Source organism: Oncorhynchus gorbuscha, unplaced genomic scaffold, assembly GCF_021184085.1.
Source record: "Oncorhynchus gorbuscha isolate QuinsamMale2020 ecotype Even-year unplaced genomic scaffold, OgorEven_v1.0 Un_scaffold_7449, whole genome shotgun sequence".
In the NCBI taxonomy this organism is placed as follows: domain Eukaryota; kingdom Metazoa; phylum Chordata; class Actinopteri; order Salmoniformes; family Salmonidae; genus Oncorhynchus; species Oncorhynchus gorbuscha.
Genome location: NW_025750831.1, coordinates 3,030 through 10,153, shown reverse-complemented (window position 1 = coordinate 10,153; position 7,124 = coordinate 3,030). Strand labels below are relative to the sequence as shown.

The 7,124-nt window shown below is 51.8% G+C and overlaps 1 long non-coding RNA gene across 1 annotated transcript; it reads left to right on the top strand.

Annotated features, from left to right (window-relative positions):
* Positions 1–467: 467 nt before the first annotated feature.
* LOC124029729 lies at positions 468–2,186 on the top strand. Its single transcript, XR_006837832.1, has 3 exons — positions 468–501; positions 613–713; positions 2,138–2,186. It is a non-coding gene; the product is annotated as an uncharacterized LOC124029729 (long non-coding RNA).
* The last annotated feature ends 4,938 nt before the right edge of the window (positions 2,187–7,124 follow it).

Here is a 7,124-nt window from a genome sequence, read left to right as displayed (position 1 = left end):
AGGTTAGGGTTAGAGGTTGAGGGTTAACATGTGAAATGAATGACACTGGGTTAGGGTTAGGGAGTTGGGGTTGGGGTTAACATGTGGAGAGATTAATGACACTGGGTTAGGGTTAGGGGTTAGGGTTAAGGGTTAACATGTGGAGAGATGAATGACACTGGGTTAGGGGTTGGGGGTTGGGGTTTGGGTTGGGGTTAGGGGTTGGGTTAGGGTTGGGGTTGGGGTTAGGGTTGTTGACCGTTTGAGACAGAACTGTGAACAGACAGATCTACTCTGAGTAGGACTGTTTGATGAGACAGAACACAGACACCCATACTATCATACTGAATAGAACAGGTCTTTGACAGCCTTTATATAATTATACTCACCTGGTGTGTGTGTGTGTGTGTGTGTGTGTGTGTGTGTGTGTGTGTGTGTGTATGCGCGTGTGCGTGTGTGTTGACAGGTTTGCAGGCAGGCCGAGACTACGTCTATGTTTTTAATGACTACCGGATGGAGGAGGTGAGGGGGTGTTAGGTGGAGGGGGTGTTTGTATGCTAATGTTCTTTGCTTACAACTTACTGTCTGCCTCTGTCATACTCTTGGCTCTGCCCCCCCTCTCTCTCCTCTCAGTGTGCCCCTGGAGGCTGTTTAATAGAGTTGTGTATTCAGCTCAGCATCATCATGGTGGGGAAACAACTCATTCAGAACAATGTCTTTGAGATCGGCATCCCGTAAGTACACACACACACACACACACACACACACACACACACACACACACACACACACACACACACACACACACACACACACACACACACACACACACACACACACACACACACACACACACACACACACACACACACACACACACACACACACACTGCCTGCCCATTCCTCCTCTATATCTGCCATTAAGGACATTCTGCTGAAGGACATTTCTCTCCTGACTTTATGAGACGAACATCAATATCAGGGGTTTAATATTTTAATGTTAGGACGTTCTCTATTACTCTGTGATGCTTCACTGGGGATCATAGTGGCTCATAGTGGTTCATAGTGAGTCATAGTGGCTCATAGTAGTTCATAGTGACTCATAGTGGCTCATAGTGGCTCATAGTGTCTTATTTAATATTTTAATGTTAGGACGTTCTCTATTACTCTGTGCTGCTTCACTGGGGATCATAGTGGCTCCTAGTGGCTCCTAGTGGCTCATAGTGGCTCATAGTGGTTCCTAGTGGCTCATAGTGGTTCACAGTGGCTCATAGTGGTTCATAGTGGCTCATAGTGGCTCATAGTGGTTCATAGTGGCTCATTTTAATGTTAGGACGTTCTCTACTACTCTGTGCTTTCTCACTGGGGCTCCTAGTGGCTCATAATGGTTAATAGTAGTTAATAGTGGCTCATAGTGGCTCATAGTGTGTTATTTAATATTTTAATGTTAGGATGTTCTCTATTACTCTGTGCTGCTTCACTGGGGTTCATAGTGGCTCATAGTGGCTCATAGTGGCTCCTAGTGGCTCCTAGTGGCTCACAGTGGTTCCTAGTGGCTCACAGTGGCTCATAGTGGTTCACAGTGGTTCACAGTGGCTCATAGTGGTTCATAGTGGTTCATAGTGGCTCCTAGTGGTTCACAGTGGCTCCTAGTGGTTCACAGTGGCTCATAGTGGTTCACAGTGGTTCATAGTGGTTCACAGTGGCTCATAGTGGTTCATAGTAGTTCATAGTGGCTAATTTTAATGTTAGGATCGTTCTCTACTACTCTTGTGCTGCTTCACTGGGTTTCATAGCGGCTCATAGTGGTTCACAGTGGCTCGTAGGACTCAATGAGTGACTCGTAGTGACTCGTAGTGACTCATAGTGGCTCATAGTGGCTCATAGTGGCTCATAGCGGCTCATAGTGGTTCATAGCGTCTTTTTAATGTTAGCATATTCTTCATTACTCTGTGCTGCTTCACTGGGGCGCATAGCAACTTATAGCAGCTCATAGTGTCCTATTGTGTCCTATTGTGTCCTGTTGTGTCCTATTGTGTCCTATTGTGTCCTATTGTGTCCTGTAGTGTCTATTGTCTTCGAGTTTCATGGTTCTCTTTCTCTCTGACTCATCTCTCCTTTCTCTCCATCTCTTCCTCCCTTCTGCTCTCCTCGTCAGTAAGTTGAAGAAGTTGATCCGAGCATGGAAGGGTAAGGGGATTTCATTGAGGAAAAGAGGGGCAGCGTGCCAGACCTCCTCCCAACAGTGGAACCTGGACTACCTGGTCCTTTGAAGGACTGACCCCTGAGTACATGGAGATGAGTGAGTATATAGTAACAGTAGATAACAGAGGTGAGGAGGTCAGGTGATTAACTAGACACCTGGACCATACCACCTGCCTCTCTCTCCCTGTTACCTGGACAGAGACCTACCTCCTCCTGTTACCTGGACAGAGACCATACCACCCTGTTACCTGGACAGAGACCATACCACCCTGTTACCTGGACAGAGACCATACCACCCTGTTACCTGGACAGAGACCATACCACCCTGTTACCTGGACAGAGACCGTACCACCCTGTTACCTGGACAGAGACCGCACCACCCTGTTACCTGGACAAGAGACCGGTGCCACCCTGTTACCTGGACAGAGACCGTACCACCCTGTTACCTGGACAGAGACAAGTACCACCCTGTTACCTGGACAGAGACTCCCTGTTACCTGGACAGAGACCGTACTCACCCTGTTACCTGGACAGAGGACCATACCACCCTGTTACCTGACAGAGACCGTCCCTGTTACCTGGACAGAGACCGCACCACCTGCCTTACCTGGACAGAGACCATACCACCCTGCCTCTCCCTGTTACCTGGACAGAGACTGCACCACCTGTTACCTGGACAGAGACCGTACCACCCTGTTACTCTGGACCTGACAGAGACCGTGCCACCCTGTTACCTGGACAGAGACCGTGCCACCCTGTTACCTGGACAGAGACCGTGCCACCCTGTTACCTGGACAGAGTCCGTACCACCCTGTTACCTGGACAGAGACCGTACCACCCTGTTACCTGGACAGAGACCGTGCCACCCTGTTACCTGGACAGAGACCGTACCACCCTGTTACCTGGACAGAGACCGGCTGTTACCTGGACAGAGACCATACCACCCTGCCTCTCTGTCTCTCTCTTAGGCTTGGTACACTTACAGCTCATCTCTTGGCTACTGTAGATTACTTTATCACTGAACCTCATCCCAGATCCAAGATGGCGTAGCAGTTCAAACGTCTTTGTCTTGTCGTGTCCCGTGTATATATCTTGGGCTTGGTACACTTACAGCTCATCTCTTGGCTACTGTAGATTACTTTATCACTGAACCTCATCCCAGATCCAAGATGGCGTAGCAGTTCAGACGTCTTTGTCTTGTTGTGTCCCGTGTATATCTTTTTTTCCTTCGTATATTTTTCTTGAATATTTTTAATATTTTTAACCTCAGTTTCAACATGCTCTCCTACAACCATACACCAATGTGGTATGGATCTCACTGCTATTTTCTATACTGCAGAACCCGAACCCCCAACAGGAGATAGCCAGCTAACTAGCTACTAGCTAGTAGTCAGTTAGCCACTGCTAGTGGTCATCAGCTAACCTGGTCAACTCCTGGCAGTCAGCATAGAGCGACCCAACCCAGATCATACCGACTGCTTTTCTCCACATCTCTCGTTTCCTACCGCAAGCTCTGAACCTTTTCACCTGGATCATCACAGCCAGCTAGCTGCTATCCGAGTGGGCTACCCCCTGGCTAACGTCTCTGTCCCAACACAAACACCAGTGAGCCTGGAACTAGCCTCGTGTCTCCCATCTCCGGCTAGCTGCTGTCCAAGTGGCTACCCCTGGCTATTGTCTCTGTCCCAACACAAACACCAGATGAGCCTGGAACTAGCCTCGTGCTACTCCCATCTCCCGGCTGAAGAGGTCCATCAGCCACTCCTTGGGCTACAATACATATTTTGCCAATTGGCCTGGACCCCTTTTACTGCCGACACTGAGCCCTGACGATTCCATCACGACTGGTCTACCGACATAATCTGCCGAGGGTTTCAACAGGCTCCTCTGTTGCGACATCCCTGAAGGCCCATCCGCTAGCCTGCTAGCCCGACCTAGCTGTTTAAAAATATAAATATAAATATATGCTTTAGCTGTTTAGTCATGTGTGCATATTGGAATGTTAGCTGACCAACTGAGCTACAGACCACGTTTGCTGAAGAGGACCTTCAGCCAATTTCTTGGCCTACAATACCTATTTTGCCAATTGGCCTGGACCCTTTTACCACACGGAGCCCTGCTGATCCATCATGACTGGTCTGCCGTAACCACACAAGGGCTACAACAGACTTATTCCATTAAGATGTCCCCCTAAGGCCCTTCTGCTAGCCCCAGTCCGCTAGCTGTCTGAATGTCCGTGTCTCCAGCTCACCTAGCTTCCCACTGGTCCCTATGATCACTCTGCTACACATGCGTCTCCCTAATGTCAATATGTCTTGTCCATTGCTGTTTTGGTTAGTGATTATTGTCTTATTTCACTGTAGAGACTCCAGCCACTGATCAATATGCCTTAACTAAGCAATTTTGTTTCACCTCCCACACATGTGGTTGATCTCACCTGGTCTAAATGGTGGCTCGACAGACAAAACCTCTCTCATCGTCACTCAATGCCTAGGTTTATCTCCACTGTATTCACGTCCTGCCATACCCTTGTCTGTACATTATGCCTTGATCTATTCGTCCGTGCCCAGAAACCTGCTCCTTTTACTCTCTGTTCCTAACGCACTAGACAACCAGTTCTTATTGCCTTTAGCCGTACTCCTTATCCTACTCACTCTCTGTTCCTCTAGTGATGAGGGTTAATCCAGGCCCTGCAGCGCCTAGCTCCTCCCATTCCCAGGCGCCTCATTTGTTGACTTCCCTAAACCACTTCAGCGAGCAGGCCTTTCTAATCGACACAGCCTGGGTATCCTGGAAGGATATTGACCTCATTCTGTCAGTAGAGATTCCTGGTTATACTTTTAAAAGTGCTTTCCTCACCATCTTAAATAAATAAACATGCCCCATTCAAAAAAAAATGTTGAACAGGAACCGATATAGCCCTGGGTTCTCTCAAGACCTGACTGCCCTTGACCAGCACAAACATCTGTGGCATTCTGCATTAGCATCTAATAGCTCTCTGTGATTTGCAATATTTCAGGGAAGTTAGGAACAAATATACACAGGCAGTTAGGAAAGTTAAGGCTGGCTTACCTCCCCCATTTCTCCTTCACCCAAATCCAGATAGCCGATGTTCTGAAAGAAATCTGGACCCCTACATATCAGCTGGCTAGACAATCTGGACCCTCTCTTTCTGAAACTATCCATCACAATTTTGCAACCCCTATTCCTAGCCTGTTCAACCTCTCTTTCGTATCGTCTGTTATCCCCAAAGACTGGAAAGCTGCCACAGTCATCCCCCTCTTCAAAGGGGACACTTCTGTCCCTTCTTTGGACACTGTTAACTAACCTCCAGACGAGCTTCAATGCCAGACATCTCTCCTTCTGTGGCCTCCAACTGCTCTTAAATGCAAGTAAAACTAAATGTATGCTCTTCTGCCGATCGCTGCCCACACCTGCCTGCCTGCCCGTCCAGCATCACTACTCTGGACTGTTCTGACTTAGAATATGTGGACAATTACAAATACCTAGGTGTCTGGTTAGACTGTAAACTCCTTCCAGACTCACATTAAGCATCTTCCTGCTGGTCCTGAACTCAGGGTGGGTCCCCTGCTGGGTCCTGAACTCAGGGTGGGTCCCCTGCTAGGTCCTGAACTCAGGGTGGGTTCCCTGCTAGGTCCTGAACTCAGGGTGGGTCCCCTGCTAGGTCCTGAACTCAGGGTGGGTCCCCTGGGTCCTGAACTCAGGGTGGGTCCCCTGCTGGGTCCTGAACTCAGGGTGGGTCCCCTGCTAGGGTCCTGAACTCAGGGTGGGTCCCCTGCTAGGTCCTGAACTCAGGGTGGGTCCCTGCTAGGTCCTGAACTCAGGGTGGGTCCCCTGCTGGGTCCTGAACTCGGGGTGGGTCCCCTGCTAGGTCCTGAACTCAGGGTGGGTCCCCTGCTAGGTCCTGAACTCAGGTGGGTCCCCGCTAGGTCCTGAACTCAGGGTGGGCCCCCTGCTAGGTCCTGAACTCAGGGTGGGTCCCCGCTGGGTCCTGAACTCAGCGTGGGTCCCCTGCTAGGTCCTGAACTCGGCGTGGGTCCCCCGCTGGTCCTGAGGTCCCCGCTGGAACTCGGCGTGGGTCCCCTGCTAGGTCCTGAACCCGTGGGTCCCCCCGCTAGGTCCTGAACTTCGGCGTGGGTCCCCCGCTGGTCCTGAACTCGGCGTGGGTCCCCGCTGGGTCCTGACTCGGCGTGGGTCCCCGCTGGGTCCTGAACTCGGGTGGGTCCCTGCTGGGTCCTGAACTCGGGTGGGTCCCGCTGGGTCTGCTCCGGCGTGGGTCCCCTGCTGGGTCCTGAACTCGGGTGGGTCCCCTGCTAGGTCCTGAACTCGGCGTGGGTCCCCTGCTAGGTCCTGAACTCGGCGTGGGTCCCCTGCTAGGTCCTGAACTCGCGTGGGTCCCCTGCTAGGTCCTGAACTCGGCGTGGGTCCCTGCTGGGTCCCTGACTCGGCGTGGGTCCCCTGCTGGGTCCTGAACTCGGGTGGGTCCCCTGCTAGGTCCTGAACTCGGCGTGGGTCCCTGGGTCCTGAACTGTTGGGTCCCTGCTGGGTCCTGAACTCGGGGTGGGTCCCTGCTAGGTCCTGAACTCGGCGTGGGTCCCCTGCTGGGTCTGAACTCGGGGTCCCCTGCTAGGTCCTGAACTGGGTCCGGGGTGGGTCCCTGCTAGGTCCTGAATCGGCGTGGGTCCCCTGCTAGGGTGGCGTGGGTCCCCTGCTAGGTCCTGAACTCGGCGTGGGTCCCCTGCTAGGTCCTGAACTGGTGGGTCCTGGAACTCGGGTGGGTCCCCTGCTGGGTCTGAGCCCTGGGTCCTGCTGGGTCCTGAACTCGGCGTGGGTCCCTGCTAGGTCCTGAACTTCGGCGTGGGTCCCCTGCTGGGTCCTGAACTCGGCGTGGGTCCCCTGCTAGGTCCTGAACTCGGGGT